Source organism: Pomacea canaliculata, linkage group LG1 (genome assembly GCF_003073045.1).
Source record: "Pomacea canaliculata isolate SZHN2017 linkage group LG1, ASM307304v1, whole genome shotgun sequence".
NCBI classification, from domain to species: Eukaryota; Metazoa; Mollusca; class Gastropoda; order Architaenioglossa; family Ampullariidae; genus Pomacea; species Pomacea canaliculata.
This window is the reverse complement of record NC_037590.1, coordinates 24938333-24956172: the sequence shown is the minus strand read 5'-3', so window position 1 is coordinate 24956172 and position 17840 is coordinate 24938333. Positions and strand designations below refer to the sequence as shown.

At 46.2% G+C, this 17840-nt stretch overlaps 1 long non-coding RNA gene across 1 annotated transcript; it reads left to right on the top strand.

The window, feature by feature from the left end:
- Positions 1-1144: 1144 nt before the first annotated feature.
- On the top strand, positions 1145-6073 carry LOC112556588. The gene is made up of 3 exons (XR_003097777.1): positions 1145-1349; positions 1789-1884; positions 5074-6073. It is a non-coding gene; the product is annotated as an uncharacterized LOC112556588 (long non-coding RNA).
- The last annotated feature ends 11767 nt before the right edge of the window (positions 6074-17840 follow it).

The window sequence follows — 17840 nt, the reverse complement described above, 5'->3', positions numbered from 1 at the left end:
ATCAAGCAGACAGTTAAGTCTCTTTAATAGCTTACATGCAAACTCGTGTGTGTGTGGCCATCGTGTTGGTATTTTAAACGTCATGGGTGAGATGTCTTCCTTCAGCCGCATAGAACAGTACACAGCATTGAATAGACATCTTTTGACTGCTGGCTGTCGCGATCAACTCTCGCGAAGTTGATCATTTAACGGTTTAATTTTTAAAATCGTGATAAAATAGATTTAAATTTTGTTCCCATCCCCTTTTTTGGCAATATTGCTTGACCCATTTCCCAGGACTAATAACCCTAATACAACACTGAAAAACAGCAAGCCATAAAGCTTGAGCTTTCGTACCTCCGTCAAAATGAGAGTTCGCATTTTGTTTTTTTTTTTTTTTTGCTAGTTGTCTAAACCAGAAGCGAATTTTTGTTTTCGTATCGCTTTAGAAACTAATGCGGCGGAATTCGTCCAGAAATATACGTCCGTGATGTAAGTGACACGAGTATTCACGAAAACCGGGCAGCTTTTGCAGAATATGTTGCATTATTTATATCCACTTTGCAAATCAGATGAAACTATGTATAAGACAGTCCAAGACATGTTCCTCACAATACAAGCATAATATACTGCACATCTATATATGTATACAAATACAACGCCCAGACATACCCACACACCCTCTCACACATACAGGCCTGACGAGAGGGGGGGACAGGGGGGTCTGGTGTACCCGGGCCCGCGGCTGTCAAGGGGGCCCGGCCTTGGTCACTGGATTTTTTTTTTTCTTCTTCTCCTTTTCTTTTTCTTTTAAAGAAAAGTCTAAGGACAGAACACCCAAGCATTACACATGCAGAAGTTGAGTTTGAGTGTAGATATTGAGATTCGAATTGTAAACATACATTATATACTGGGAAAATAATTTACGATTACAAGTACAAGGGGCCCGGAGAGGTCTGTCCCGGGGCCCGGGTGGCTCTCGGCGGCCCTGCTTACAGTCTAAAATAACAGGCTGACAGTTGGCTCTCCATGGAATACTGTACTTCTTGGAAGTAAAATCTAGTGTAACATCGTCTTCAGTGTCATTTACATGAGCAGTCTCTTTTCTTCCATGCAGCTACTGTAGAATAGTGCACAAAGGAACTAACACCCATCAAGGTAGATAATATAGGGATAATCTATCATCCCAGGAATATTACTGTTTACAGGAAGACGAAATAAAGTACAGTATTATTGCAGGGTCAGAAAATGAACACGAAGCTGAAGTGTCCTGCTCTATTGGGATTTCTGGTCTGTTTTCTTATTTTCCACGTGGTGCAAGGTGTGACCTCAGGCAATGTGACTGGTACTGAGTGCACTGTACAGGAGTCGTAAGTATCCAGATGTGTTTTATTGTCAGCATTTCAAACGCACGTGGCCTAATGAAAGCTCTTGTCAAATTTCGTGATAAATTTTATATTTAAAAAAAAAATCAGATTTCTTGTCTCCTTTCATTCTACTCGCTTCTGAAATATTTTTCTTGATATTTTAATACACAGTTTATGTCAAGGTTTACACATACATATCTCACGGCCGTTGCCCTAGCCTAAAGGTTTAGTCGAGTGCATGATAGTCAAACTGTAATATAATAAAGCAAATGGTATTTTGTGAAATGTGCCTTCGTGGGAAATAACATTTTTTAGATTAGATGTCCCAGTCTGTTGTTTCTGTGTAACGGCTTCTTTAAACTCCCACCGAATACCTGGCGCACACAGGCACGTGAGTTGTGTCTAAGTATTTGTGTGTAACTGTTTTTCTAAACTCTCACAGGTACCTGATATACAAAACTGTTGTGACTCAGCACGCGCACGAAGTCTGCACTAACACGTGGTGTTGGCATTTTCCTCCGCGATGTAGGAGATGCAGGTGAGCAAAAGAACAACACGTGTGAGTATGATGACGTGTGGCCTGGGTGACGTGTGGGACCTGTAACATAACGCGTGTGACATGTGACGTGTGACGTGTGGGACCTGTAACATAACGCATGTGACATGTGACGTGTGGGACCTGTAACATAACGCATGTGACATGTGACGTGTGGGACCTGTAACATAACGCATGTGACATGTGACGTGTGGGACCTGTAACATAACGCATGTGACATGTGACGTGTGGGACCTGTAACATAACGCGTTCCTGTGTAAGAATTATGGTGTGTGGCATGTAACAGACTTGCGATGTATGAAATGTATGAGACAAGTACTGTGTAAGGTTCAGCCTCATCTTAATTAAACACGTCATCTTCAACATACACCTGTCTGTCATCAATAGAGCAATGGTGTCAGTTTTGAAATGAATCGAGAAGTCTGCTATCCCAGTCTTGCATTTTTCCATCTCTGTTTAGTCCAGTCAAATGGGTTTGGTTTCGCTGATCATTGGAAAATAAATCTTCTAAGCCACCATGTTCACTATCTTGATGTGCACTTTCTTTCAGCACTGAAGCAAAATAAAGCAATACAAGTGTAGAAAAAAAAATTGAAACAAAAGTAACATATTTTATCCTCTCTCTAATTTCTCATGGTCATGCAAGTCTTGTTTTGACCAAAACATCAATAGAAATAAAATGGATAATAATTTCCCCAGGGAATTCAAATGGAATCGTTGTTAACGAGCATCGCTTGCTGTAGGCCTAGTGTCTTTTCTCAAACGATGGGCAAAAATCGCAAAAAGACTCACAACGGTCTCTCGGCAGCGCTGTACACCGGCAACGGCTGAAGGGATTCGGGAGGGTCTGGTGCCTAGGGAGGGCCTGAACGGCTCGCACCCGGTTAGAAATTTGGAGGGGGGCGTGGCACAAGGCAGGGATGGTTAGGGTTGGCGCTATATACATGAAGAGCAGGCGTCCCGAAAGGTTTATGTGCTTGGCTGATAAGTCAATGGTGCGAGGCTACCATCTGAGGGATTATGACTGAACGCCTCTAAGTCAGAATCCCGCCCGAATATGTAACGATACTTTCAGTGCCGCTGCGATACACGCCGCGGTGTCACAGCCGCGGCGGTGGTGAAGCCACAGGAAGGGGTCATCAGCCGCTCGCGCCGAGCAGTGCGCGGCGGGGACCAGGACGATTTTCACCCCATGCGACGTGGAGATGCCAAATCATTCATAGACGACCTAGTTCTCGGTCGGGGTGTCGTACTTAGTAGAGCAGCCACCTCACTGCGATCTATTGAGACTCAGCCTTGGACCAGGAGATTTGTCCGCATTCGCAGACGGACGCATCTCCGACGATGGGCTCGAGTCCCCCTCCTCAGTACAAAGGGGGAAAGGTGGTGATGCAGCTACCGGGTGCACCGGTAAAGCAGCACACCACTTTTCTCTCTTTTACTACTTCGCTTTTTTCTTTTTTTTTCTTCAAAAAAACCCAGGGGAGGGCCTGGTGCAAAACTTTTGAAAATATTCCAGTTCGATGGGAGGGTATGGTGCAGATAGGAGGGTCTGGTCAAAGACTTTGAAAAAACTTTACTCGTCATTAACTTCGCTTTGGTATTAGAAATTTAGGGGTACCTCGATTCCTTCAAGTATACTAAAATGGAGGGCCTGGTGCTATGGGAGGGTCTGGTGCATACAGGAGGGTCTGGTGCAGAGGAGGGTCTGGTGCCTAAGGAGGGTCAGGTACCCGGAGGGAATGGTGCCTAGGGAGGGTCAGGTGCCCGGAGGGCCTGGTGCAATGGGAGGCGTGGCACAAGGCAGGTATGGTTAAGGTCGGCGCTATATACATGGGAAGCAGGCGTCCTGAAAGGTGCGCGAAAGGGACCGTGGCTATAAAGGTTTCTATATATGAAATGCTCACCCAGTTTTGTATTTTTCATCTGCAAATGAGCACCCGCTCGGCGTGCGAAGCCCTCGGTCGAAAGCGATCGTTGTCTGCGTCCCGTCATCTGGCGAGCCGGTTTCGAAGCGGACCGAAGAAGGTCTGGTACGGGTTGGCTTGGTGGCGATTCGCGCGGCTTTCGCTGTCGCGTTTCCCACGGCTCAGGCGTGGGCTGGTTGAGCAGAGAGAGGGGTTTGTCGTAGTGCTCCTTTCGGCCAGCCGCGTCGGCGTATCGAATAACGCTTGACTGTGTCTCGAGTGAAAGAGCGCGCCCGTGTCGATCGGGTGAACGCTCCGCACGTTGAAAATTTGAACCGATGATTCGGTTGCAAGAGCGAAAAGCACCCACGAACGCAGGACCCACGCTCTTTAAAACACAAAACAAAACAAAAGCAAACAAACCCGGGGGAGGGCCTAGTGCAAAACTTTTTTTAACAAAAGTTCCAGGTCGATGGGAGGGTCTGGTGCATACAGGAGGGTCTGGTGCAGAGGAGGGTCTGGTGCGAAGAGGAGGGTCTGGTGCGTGAGGGCCTGGTTTAAAAAAAAAAAAAAGTAATAGGGGAAAAATTGAACAAATGTTGTCCATAGCAGCAACGCTTTCTCCTTTCGCCGGTTGATCGCATTCCGAACAACGTTATGTCTCTGTACACCGACAAAAACCGATCACAACAATACCCAGCCCGATAACCGTACCAAATGAGAATTCACCCATCATCTTGGAAGTTTCAGTTCAATAGGAGGGTCTGGTGCCGGTAGAGTTAGGGTCAGGTGCCCGGAGGGCCTGGTGCCTAGGGAGGGTCAGGTTCCCGGAGGGCCTGGTGCAATGGGTGCAATGGCAAGATCCATCACTAAGCCGTTTGGGTAAATAAACGAATTTTGTCTCCCCTCATTATAGAGGAAAACATTATAGACTGCCATCACGAGAGGAAAATTAATGGCATACATTTTTACCCTTCTTGCCTTCCTCCATTACCGGTCGTCACCGCCATTGGCGGGAGGCTACAGGCCAAGACGTGAATGGATTTCACCCTACAAGTGTTCTTAGTGTGAATGGAGAGTGTTTTGACATTGCCCATTGCCCATGCGGGGACTTGAATAGGTATTTTTAAAATTTGTCTTCAGTATGTTTTTGTTTGTCTTCACTCTGTTCTTGTCTGTCGTCATTGTTTTCTTCTGTCTTCCTGATACCAGTGTTTACTCTCTGCATCTGCGTCTATCCATTTCCATTTTTGTCTGCTTTCAGCTCGCGTGTTGTGATGATCTAGTCGGCGTTGAAGCAAATTTTGCTGGTCAGAATAAAACATCACAGACATTGGAGACATGTAATAGGGTTAGGCCTGTCATAACCCTGACGGGGACAGAAAGATGCAGCGCATCATTCCAGCGAGAGATGAAATTTCCGGCCACGCCGATGCTCTCCCTTTCCTGTTGCAGTTGCGTGACTAAGGGAGTTATGGTTCGTTTATTTTCACCTTCAATTGTTTTTTATTTATCGTGTCACAGCTAGAGAAGTTTTGTTATTTTCTACAAAGCCTGATAAAGATCGGCTCAAGGGATCGGAAGATAAAATTTACATCTCAGGTGTTGACAGTATGGTCCTGTCTGATACTTTTAACACTTTGTGTACTCGCTTTGAGATATTCGATTTAGGTAGTGTCATGGATCATTTACTGTCTGGTTAACAATGGCACTTTTTCTTACTCACGATGTTCCCTAGATCACCCCAAGGCTGTATTTTATCCCTGAGCTTGTTTATTCTGTATACAAACAGCTGTCGCAGTAACTATGAGGGTCAACATCTTGTCATATTCTCCGATGACACTACACTGAGGTCTCTCTTCATAGCGAGCGAATAGATACCAATAATGTAGCCTTGGATGAATTTATTGCCTGGTGCTATGACAATTTCTGAGGACTTAATGTGGGTAAGATAACGAAATTGCCTTTAATTTCCATCGAAACTCTCCACTAAGTCCCGTAATTGTCGCCCATGACCAGGACGTGGAAATTGTCAATACATTGAAATACCTGGGCACCAGCTTCGACAGGTCATTTTGCTGGGATGGGCTATTGTGTAAAACGCTCAACAACGCCTCTTTCTTCTCTGAAAGCTGGTCTTTCTCTGTCACCCAGCGATTACTTCAGCGATTTTATAGATTCCACATGTAGAGCTGCTGTCCTCGCTCATCTGGTTTTACAACCGTTTACCCGTGAAGGACAAGAGGAGCTTGAATAATGTTGTATACAGCTGCTCTAAAGTTATTGAGATAGCTCAGAGGTACCTTCAGACTTGTTTAACAGGCAAGCTTACAACATTGTCACCTAGAAATTCAAGTTCACAAAGCTGTAAGAGTAAGTCTAATCTAGGCATGCTAAGCAATGAATGGAATAAATCATTCAAACTAAACGTTTAATACTGGCATTGTGAACCAGGGATACAACAGTAAGATATCAGAATGGAACATAAGATGTCCATCCAGTGAGTCCAGTCAATGCTTAATATCCACGAAATACAATGCACCATTTCCACGCAAATACAATATAGCGTATCACAAAACATTGTGAAACATTTTAAACCATGGTGGTCACTAGGTATTAGCGGTTTTCCCGTCTCTCGGTTGTCTGCAGGCAAAGTTTCGAATTTCTCTGACACAAGGCTCGGATGCAAGAGATCGACTACTGACTCAATTAGTCTGAGATTTTTTTCTTGATGCTTTTATTATCATCCATTTTGCATGCATGAGAGACTCTCCGAGAGGCAAAACAGCAGACGAAACATTTTTTGTAAACAGTTTGCAATCATATTTGCTTGGAAGCAGATGAAATTTGAATAAAAAATAATGAGAACATTTACTGTCTCCAGAGTAAGACACAGTACTACTGTATGTAAGGTACTTTGTAAACGGTGTTCATGCACCTTTAAAGCATCTGTATCTCACGGTGGGCGTTCGTGTCCCGTCACACCACTTCACCTCACGTTCATCAGACGACCGGCCATCGCCGCACGTGGCTCATTGATCCCGATATGCCCCGCGAATGTCGTCTGACAGGATGATCCATCGTCTGGCACAAAGACATCGTGCTGCTTTCATTTAAAATGGGATCTAGCTCTTTACATCCCCATTCACTTTCTAATGATGTATTACACCTGATTTTATTTTTCTTCAGCCTTCATCAAGGCTGGATGGAAGCTTTCTCATCCATGGGAAGTCTTCTCGTTTTTATTTCAGAACTGTCACAAACATTCCAAACAATTTCAAGCCGGGCTGATCTCGAAGTAAGAGACTGGGTAAGGTAGTGATGTGAAGCCAGTGTAAGTGCTATACTTACTGAGGACATTGATGTCAGAGCCTCCAGTTTCATAGGTTGGCGACCCACCGCAGTCCCCAGACCTGTCGAAATGAAGCACACATGATTTCTTATTCAAATAGAAAGGGCGATTACCTGATTCAGTGAGTCCACTGGATGTGGTTTGTTGTTTCACGAGGTAGTTACCTCCCTGCTAGATAATGAGCAGAACCTGCTGACGTCACACACGAAACCTCGACAGTGAGAAGGGAGAAAACTCCAGTCTTTGATGTCGTGCTGACCTGTGAGCTGTGTCGACTTCTGCTCCTAGCGACGATAAATCTGGTGATAACAGAGACGATGATGTCTAGTCGATTACAGACCCCGGTTCCTCGTGTCGAGCGATAAGATGTCGGCCAAGACAAAAACGTTTTCAGCGCCATGTTCTTGTGACTACTCCGTCCCGACAATAACTGGAACAAAGTTTTCTTGGTGGAAAATAACTGGACGTCAAGGAATGGAGGTATCACGAGATTAGAATATCATGGACTTGCAAGATACACCATGTGGCAACAAAAGCACCGCCACACCCAACCTGATACTAGGAGGTAGTGTCTCGTGCACTAATTAGAAAGCATCGTCTTATACTTTGTCTTATATTAAAACACCGTCTGACACTTTGTCTAATATTGAAGAACCGTCTCGCTTTTTGTTTAATTAGGAGGCACAGTCTAACACTTTGTCTAATTAGGAAACACCGTTTCACACATTGGCTGATTGGGTAGTATCGACGCCCACCTGCTGATGAGATCTAGAACTCAAACTACCTGGTTACTTCTCTACACTGCAAGCACTCACCTCATCCCATCCTGCCATAAGAAGAAAAAGTAAACGGTATTTTTCATCCACTTCATTCTATGAGTAGCAGACTTAATTACAATCCGTAAAATCCTAGAAACAGTGTCCAACATGCAGATTGTCAAAGAACGATTGTTGATTTTCTGTGAGGGACCTGTCTCCTTGTCCACCCATGCTTTACCGAGGTGATCTTGCATGTGGTCTACTTCTTTTTTAATTACAGTTCTGAGCCTAACCACACTACAGTGCTGCTGGATTTGTTTACAGTGAGTATTAAAACTTCCTGCAGTCAGATCGCAGTGCACCCCACTGTACACAGTCACACGGGACAGACAAACCCAGAGTGTTACATATGGACTTGGGATACAAAGGTCTTGTATGTCTAATGTGAAAGTAGGAGATTGAGCCGACACTTTGTCAGCCAGGGTCTTCAACACGATGACCCTCGAGTCCTTGCCCCGACGGAGCAGAACTCGGTCAGGCGCCGGTGCTTCCGGTTGAGAGATTAAAGGGATCTGCAGAAGGGTGGAGTAAGACGGATTCCAGACATCCAAAAGAGGATTCGTCAGGGACTAGGTCGCTTCCAAGCGCAGCTGCTACCGATCTTTTTCGCTCAACAACAACTATACTATCTGTGCTGATAAAGTTCGTTGAAAAAGCAGACTGGTACTCTTGATATTTGATTGGAATTTTATTTTGAACGTTTGCTGTTTGGATGATGTTTAGTAGGATGGATGCTAACTTGATGTGAATCACGAAATGCAGAAACCTTTTACCGACAAGGTTTATTTTTGGAATCATGCATCTGGACAACGACGACGCCTCCAACGGCAGAAAGCAAAAACACGTGGAGGATAGAAAGGTTGGTGCCACATGATGGCTGTGTTAAGATAAGATGTTCGAATTAAAGTATAAGTGAGACATTTTACTTTTATATATTGTACTGTGCACAATTCTATTTTGGTTCTTAAAAAGCATATTTGCGATGAAATTTGTCCCAGGGAAATTAACAGATTTAGAGAGTAGGCTTGGTTCAGTCCAAAGCATTAACATCCATCTGACTTTTTCATCCTGCGTTGGTTTAGGTTACTGATGATTGGTTCCTTTAATAAGGTCTTGAGTCCCTTTGAAGGAGTGTTTAAGATAACAATGATATATTTTATTTATTGCGACAAGGCGAACAAACAAAAACTGTGTAAAGCTGAATACAATTAAATCTTCCTGTTTATGAAATCGCTTTCAAGGCTTAAGCTGCATAAGAAAGAAAAAAGAAATATACATAATTTTCTGCAAATAGCTTCAATAATTTAGACAGAAGTAATATGAGCTCGAAGACATTTGGGTTTTCTAATTATTTAAGATCAATAAATTTTATCCTCAGGCTACCTCGGAATGGGCAGACAAGCACACAGTAGATTTCATCTTCAATAACATTCCCCACAACGAGCAGAGAATATTTTCCATCGAGTGATTCCGGTATCTGTAAATATGTGTTTCTAGATCGGTCATGTCAAATCGAAATTTTGTCATACAAAAAAATGTAGGTTCTTATCTAACTCTGATTGATGATACATAACAAGCAATGATGGTTGCTTGATATTCTCTACATGTTTAACACGCTCACTACTGTTCACATGTTCATTCCATCTACAATAGACGTGGATCTCATTGGAGACATGCAAACATGCTGTCACTCTGCCACCCACCCTAACCCGTTTGTAACAAACAAACCCAAACTTACACTGACATAGACATAAACACATGCCCACACTTGGGACTCACTTAACTTTGCCATTTTCATCGAAGTTTTCAAAGAATTAAGTTTTTGTGGGGAAAGGCGACAGTCTTTACTTATCCTTTTCTAACATCTTCAACCAGCATCGTGTACATCTAGCACGTGACTTTCTCGGGATGGGTCGGGTACCTTAAAGTTAATTGTAGACCAGGTCACTTAGTCTGTGAACATCAACAGCATGGAATATTTTCAGTGCACAAGGGTGAACTCTTTCACAGCACTGAGCAGCTTTTCCAGTCCGCAGATTTCTGGTCCATTCTGTACGATTGGCAACATTTAAAAGTCTGAAGAACACATCAAGGAATGATGCTGTAAGTGCGTAGCCTTGACATCAGGCTGAACAAAGAATTTTTCATTTACTTGAGTGAGGGCAACCATATTTCTTCAAGCGCACTGTGTTGTCTAGACTCCAGTGCAATAACAGATTATGTCTTCCATAATCAAATTCCCGTTTTCTTTTGTTGAAGTCTTAAATTCTCCAAGCAGATACTAATACAGCTTCATTTTTCGTCTTTTTCCTGTTGAAATATCTCTGGTATTTTGTAGAAGCGCGGAAGTATCATCGATACTTCACTCAAAAAAAAAACAAAAACCGCGAAGTAGTGAATCCGCGATATATGAACCGCGAAGTAGCGAGGGAACACTGTAACTGGGTAAACCTACGGGGCAAATACGGATAGAAAGTGCTCGTTTGTCAAGATGATTAGTTAGACCTTCACTTCTTTCTCATCTTCTCTAGATATTACGACTTGCGAGAGAGTTAAAATCACCGCAAATTATTATGTCTTCACTGTTCAGATTCAAACTTATGCTGTTGCTGTCAGACACTACAATACTATGTCTGGCAGGCTGACTGACACATCCCCTCCCAGACTTGTGCCTGGGGCAACACACTGCTAGCAGGAACACTGAGTCACAACGTGAGACAGCCGTAGACAGAACGTAGCTCCGAGCACGACTTTGTCCTTAGTCAACCGGTTGGCGATGACTCGTCGCGCCCTTCTCTCAAGCTGCTCTCTCTTTTTCTTCTCCCCTCAACCTCTTGTCCTCCCTTTGTATATCTCCCGGTAGGGGTAATGTGCCATGTTTCCAGGATGTCCTATAAACACAGATGGACAACACAGACAGCGGTTCACGTGCTCTAGCCCAGATGTCAACAAATCACGTGCAGTCCGCAGGTTGCGAGACTCACCATGACCAGAGCTCGTGCTCACCTGTGTGCAAGCTACGAAAAGACTTCTCGCCAGGTCAATTCTGTGCAGAGCTGCACGACTGTAAAGCATCAAACTACACTTTCTAGCAAAGGTACGATGACTAAATTTAGTCATTACAATTGTTATAGGTCAAGGAATAACCACTTTGTTACTCTGTAGTCCTCGGAGGCACAGTGAACAATACCTGCTTTGTTCATGCATTTGTGTGTATTGGTTTCTGTCTCGGGGTGTATGTTTTGTGTGTGTACATTTATCCATTAAGACTTCATGTCAGGAAACAGTTTTTGGTCTTTACAATTAATAAATAGAATTTAAAACTATTTCTTTATTATATGAAATATTTAATTTTCTGCAATGACAATTATTACCTGCACTCCAAGGATTCACTTCCCCCACATACATTCACAGGCACACACACACAGGCGCATATACACACTGAGACTCACACACAGTTTGGAACCAAGATTAATGGAGGAATTTACATGCCTGGTTTAGACAAAGAATATGAGAAATATGTTGATCAGTCGAGTACCGTATTTGCACATTTAATGAGTAATGCAGTACAGTCTACAGCTAAGTAAACTCTTAACTCCCCTTATTCCTAGGTTGTCATGTGCTTTCTTTAATGTTACTCATGAACTCTGACCTTCTATTCATGATAATAATTGACTCTTTTCATTCTTTGGTGCTATACAGATACTATCAATCTAGGTGCTCTTAAACTATTACACGTGGTCTAGAATTGAAGGAATGTGGTCAGAATGTTTATTGTATATGGGTTTACAGTTACCTCAAAATACCATTGCTTTATTAATGTGTGCTCTTCATCATTTACAGATAACAGGTTTGGTAAACCAGCTTTAAAACCAGGTCAGGTCAGCCCATAAGGTAAGTGGCACCAAACTTAATATAGACATTTTTGATTAAAATTGAGGATTCCTTTCATTCAATGACATATTTAAATTTCCTTGAATAAGAACTGTTACCCGCACTCCACAACACATCTCTTCAACTCCCTTGACACATGTATTTTAGTAATTTCACTTGCAATGTCACCTTTCAAGGATTATAATAATGTAGACACATTGATTTCATGTAACTGCTTTTGCAATTAAGATTTAGTGTTTGTGTATTTAGATTGTCACTTTATTGAATGACATAGTTGAGTTCCATTGAATGACAATTGTTATCTGCATTTGTTGCATTCACTTCAAAGCTAGCATGCAAGCACACACACACAAATACATAGGCACTCAACTACTTCTTCCACTACTTGCATGGTGATTGGCTTTGGAAGGAACTGCCTCTAGGTTTTTGTGGGAATTTCACTCTTTTATCCATCAAGCCACCTCATTTTTTCACTATGGATAATGGTGTATAGTAATTGGCAGCACATATTTACACAATGATATTAGTTTACACAATGCTTTCTGGTTGCATTATATTAGCCACAGTTGTACTTTTCTCTTTTATGTTTTCAGGTTATTCCCATTCCTTCCTTTTCCACCAACCTCACTCCTTGCTTCCCACACCATATACTTCATCAATTATCTTCTTTAATCCCAGACAAATTCTTTTTCCCTCTTGTCATCATTTCATCATTTCCAACCTCTTCCCTTCCCACAAACCTTCCAATAGCCTCACTATTTTGCCCTTCTACACATTTGCTTCACACCAATTTCCAAACCTTCTCAACTTTTCACCTCTACCTCTCACACTTTGTTACCATCCAACTCCCTCTCTCTCCTTCCCTTACAAATCCAACTTTACCCCTTTCTCCACCCCTTTATTACCTTTTCCTTTCCATCAAACCTTTCCTATCTCTTCCTTCCACTTACCACCCCTTCATTCACCTTCTCTTCCTTCTCAACCCTTACTGCCTTCCAACCTTCCCGACGAGACGGACAAGTGGTGCTCATGGCAGTTACGAGTGTGCAACGCTTCACCATCAGCATCTGTCTGGTCGCAGACACAGAGCTCGAGGCTGGTAGATAAGCGTTGGTCCTTGTTAGGCGCTGTTCAGCTCGAGACACAGCAGTCCTATAGGACGAGAGAGACATGAGGTGGCACATGTTAGTGCCAGAGCACTCTACGCTTCATCATCAGCAGTTGTCTGGTCGCAGACACAGAGCTCGAGGCTGGTAGATAAGCGTTGGTCCTTGTTAGGCGCTGTTCAGCTCGAGACAGCAGTGCGGCCTATAGGACGAGAGAGACATGGGGTGGCACATGTTAGTGCCAGAGCACTCTACGCTTCATCATCAGCAGTTGTCTGGTCGCAGACACAGAGCTCGAGGCTGGTAGATAAGCGTTGGTCCTTGTTAGGCGCTGTTCAGCTCGAGACAGCAGTCCGGCCTATAGGACGAGAGAGACATGGGTGGCACATGTTAGTGCCAGAGCACTCTACGCTTCATCATCAGCAGTTGTCTGGTCGCAGACACAGAGCTCGAGGCTGGTAGATAAGCGTTGGTCCTTGTTAGGCGCTGTTCAGCTCGAGACAGCAGTGCGGCCTATAGGACGAGAGAGACATGAGGTGGCACATGTTAGTGCCAGAGCACTCTACGCTTCATCATCAGCAGTTGTCTGGTCGCAGACACAGAGCTCGAGGCTGGTAGATAAGCGTTGGTCCTTGTTAGCGCTGTTCAGCTCGAGACAGCAGTCCGGCTATAGGACGAGAGAGACATGGGTGGCACATGTTAGTGCCAGAGCACTCTACGCTTCATCATCAGCAGTTGTCTGGTCGCAGACACAGAGCTCGAGGCTGGTAGATAAGCGTTGGTCCTTGTTAGGCGCTGTTCAGCTCGAGACAGCAGTGCGGCCTATAGGACGAGAGAGACATGAGGTGGCACATGTTAGTGCCAGAGCACTCTACGCTTCATCATCAGCAGTTGTCTGGTCGCAGACACAGAGCTCGAGGCTGGTAGATAAGCGTTGGTCCTTGTTAGGCGCTGTTCAGCTCGAGACAGCAGTGCGGCCTATAGGACGAGAGAGACAATGTGTGGCACATGTTAGTGCCAGAGCACTCTACGCTTCATCATCAGCAGTTGTCTGGTCGCAGACACAGAGCTCGAGGCTGGTAGATAAGCGTTGGTCCTTGTTAGGCGCTGTTCAGCTCGAGACAGCAGTCCGGCCTATAGGACGAGAGAGACATGAGGTGGCACATGTTAGTGCCAGAGCACTCTACGCTTCATCATCAGCAGTTGTCTGGTCGCAGACACAGAGCTCGAGGCTGGTAGATAAGCGTTGGTCCTTGTTAGGCGCTGTTCAGCTCGAGACAGCAGTGCGGCCTATAGGACGAGAGAGACATGGGGTGGCACATGTTAGTGCCAGAGCACTCTACGCTTCATCATCAGCAGTTGTCTGGTCGCAGACACAGAGCTCGAGGCTGGTAGATAAGCGTTGGTCCTTGTTAGGCGCTGTTCAGCTCGAGACAGCAGTCCGGCCTATAGGACGAGAGAGACATGGGTGGCACATGTTAGTGCCAGAGCACTCTACGCTTCATCATCAGCAGTTGTCTGGTCGCAGACACAGAGCTCGAGGCTGGTAGATAAGCGTTGGTCCTTGTTAGGCGCTGTTCAGCTCGAGACAGCAGTCCGGCCTATAGGACGAGAGAGACATGAGGTGGCACATGTTAGTGCCAGAGCACTCTACGCTTCATCATCAGCAGTTGTCTGGTCGCAGACACAGAGCTCGAGGCTGGTAGATAAGCGTTGGTCCTTGTTAGGCGCTGTTCAGCTCGAGACAGCAGTCGGCCTATAGGACGAGAGAGACATGAGGTGGCACATGTTAGTGCCAGAGCACTCTACGCTTCATCATCAGCAGTTGTCTGGTCGCAGACACAGAGCTCGAGCTGGTAGATAAGCGTTGGTCCTTGTTAGGCGCTGTTCAGCTCGAGACAGCAGTTCCGGCTATAGGACGAGAGAGACATGGGTGGCACATGTTAGTGCCAGAGCACTCTACGCTTCATCATCAGCAGTTGTCTGGTCGCAGACACAGAGCTCGAGGCTGGTAGATAAGCGTTGGTCCTTGTTAGGCGCTGTTCAGCTCGAGACAGCAGTCCGGCCTATAGGACGAGAGAGACATGAGGTGGCACATGTTAGTGCCAGAGCACTCTACGCTTCATCATCAGCAGTTGTCTGGTCGCAGACACAGAGCTCGAGGCTGGTAGATAAGCGTTGGTCCTTGTTAGGCGCTGTTCAGCTCGAGACAGCAGTCCGGCCTATAGGACGAGAGAGACATGGGTGGCACATGTTAGTGCCAGAGCACTCTACGCTTCATCATCAGCAGTTGTCTGGTCGCAGACACAGAGCTCGAGGCTGGTAGATAAGCGTTGGTCCTTGTTAGGCGCTGTTCAGCTCGAGACAGCAGTCCGGCCTATAGGACGAGAGAGACATGAGGTGGCACATGTTAGTGCCAGAGCACTCTACGCTTCATCATCAGCAGTTGTCTGGTCGCAGACACAGAGCTCGAGGCTGGTAGATAAGCGTTGGTCCTTGTTAGGCGCTGTTCAGCTCGAGACAGCAGTCCGGCCTATAGGACGAGAGAGACATGAGGTGGCACATGTTAGTGCCAGAGCACTCTACGCTTCATCATCAGCAGTTGTCTGGTCGCAGACACAGAGCTCGAGGCTGGTAGATAAGCGTTGGTCCTTGTTAGGCGCTGTTCAGCTCGAGACAGCAGTCCGGCCTATAGGACGAGAGAGACATGAGGTGGCACATGTTAGTGCCAGAGCACTCTACGCTTCATCATCAGCAGTTGTCTGGTCGCAGACACAGAGCTCGAGGCTGGTAGATAAGCGTTGGTCCTTGTTAGGCGCTGTTCAGCTCGAGACAGCAGTGCGGCCTATATATAGGACGAGAGAGACATGAGGTGGCACATGTTAGTGCCAGAGCACTCTACGCTTCATCATCAGCAGTTGTCTGGTCGCAGACACAGAGCTCGAGGCTGGTAGATAAGCGTTGGTCCTTGTTAGGCGCTGTTCAGCTCGAGACAGCAGTCCGGCCTATAGGACGAGAGAGACATGAGGTGGCACATGTTAGTGCCAGAGCACTCTACGCTTCATCATCAGCAGTTGTCTGGTCGCAGACACAGAGCTCGAGGCTGGTAGATAAGCGTTGGTCCTTGTTAGGCGCTGTTCAGCTCGAGACAGCAGTCCGGCCTATAGGACGAGAGAGACATGAGGTGGCACATGTTAGTGCCAGAGCACTCTACGCTTCATCATCAGCAGTTGTCTGGTCGCAGACACAGAGCTCGAGGCTGGTAGATAAGCGTTGGTCCTTGTTAGGCGCTGTTCAGCTCGAGACAGCAGTCCGGCCTATAGGACGAGAGAGACATGAGGTGGCACATGTTAGTGCCAGAGCACTCTACGCTTCATCATCAGCAGTTGTCTGGTCGCAGACACAGAGCTCGAGGCTGGTAGATAAGCGTTGGTCCTTGTTAGGCGCTGTTCAGCTCGAGACAGCAGTCCGGCCTATAGGACGAGAGAGACATGGGTGGCACATGTTAGTGCCAGAGCACTCTACGCTTCATCATCAGCAGTTGTCTGGTCGCAGACACAGAGCTCGAGGCTGGTAGATAAGCGTTGGTCCTTGTTAGGCGCTGTTCAGCTCGAGACAGCAGTCCGGCCTATAGGACGAGAGAGACATGGGTGGCACATGTTAGTGCCAGAGCACTCTACGCTTCATCATCAGCAGTTGTCTGGTCGCAGACACAGAGCTCGAGGCTGGTAGATAAGCGTTGGTCCTTGTTAGGCGCTGTTCAGCTCGAGACAGCAGTGCGGCCTATAGGACGAGAGAGACATGGGTGGCACATGTTAGTGCCAGAGCACTCTACGCTTCATCATCAGCAGTTGTCTGGTCGCAGACACAGAGCTCGAGGCTGGTAGATAAGCGTTGGTCCTTGTTAGGCGCTGTTCAGCTCGAGACAGCAGTCCGGCCTATAGGACGAGAGAGACATGAGGTGGCACATGTTAGTGCCAGAGCACTCTACGCTTCATCATCAGCAGTTGTCTGGTCGCAGACACAGAGCTCGAGGCTGGTAGATAAGCGTTGGTCCTTGTTAGGCGCTGTTCAGCTCGAGACAGCAGTCCGGCCTATAGGACGAGAGAGACATGGGTGGCACATGTTAGTGCCAGAGCACTCTACGCTTCATCATCAGCAGTTGTCTGGTCGCAGACACAGAGCTCGAGGCTGGTAGATAAGCGTTGGTCCTTGTTAGGCGCTGTTCAGCTCGAGACAGCAGTCCGGCCTATAGGACGAGAGAGACATGAGTGGCACATGTTAGTGCCAGAGCACTCTACGCTTCATCATCAGCAGTTGTCTGGTCGCAGACACAGAGCTCGAGGCTGGTAGATAAGCGTTGGTCCTTGTTAGGCGCTGTTCAGCTCGAGACAGCAGTCCGGCCTATAGGACGAGAGAGACATGAGGTGGCACATGTTAGTGCCAGAGCACTCTACGCTTCATCATCAGCAGTTGTCTGGTCGCAGACACAGAGCTCGAGGCTGGTAGATAAGCGTTGGTCCTTGTTAGGCGCTGTTCAGCTCGAGACAGCAGTGCGGCCTATAGGACGAGAGAGACATGAGGTGGCACATGTTAGTGCCAGAGCACTCTACGCTTCATCATCAGCAGTTGTCTGGTCGCAGACACAGAGCTCGAGGCTGGTAGATAAGCGTTGGTCCTTGTTAGGCGCTGTTCAGCTCGAGACAGCAGTCCGGCTATAGGACGAGAGAGACATGGGTGGCACATGTTAGTGCCAGAGCACTCTACGCTTCATCATCAGCAGTTGTCTGGTCGCAGACACAGAGCTCGAGGCTGGTAGATAAGCGTTGGTCCTTGTTAGGCGCTGTTCAGCTCGAGACAG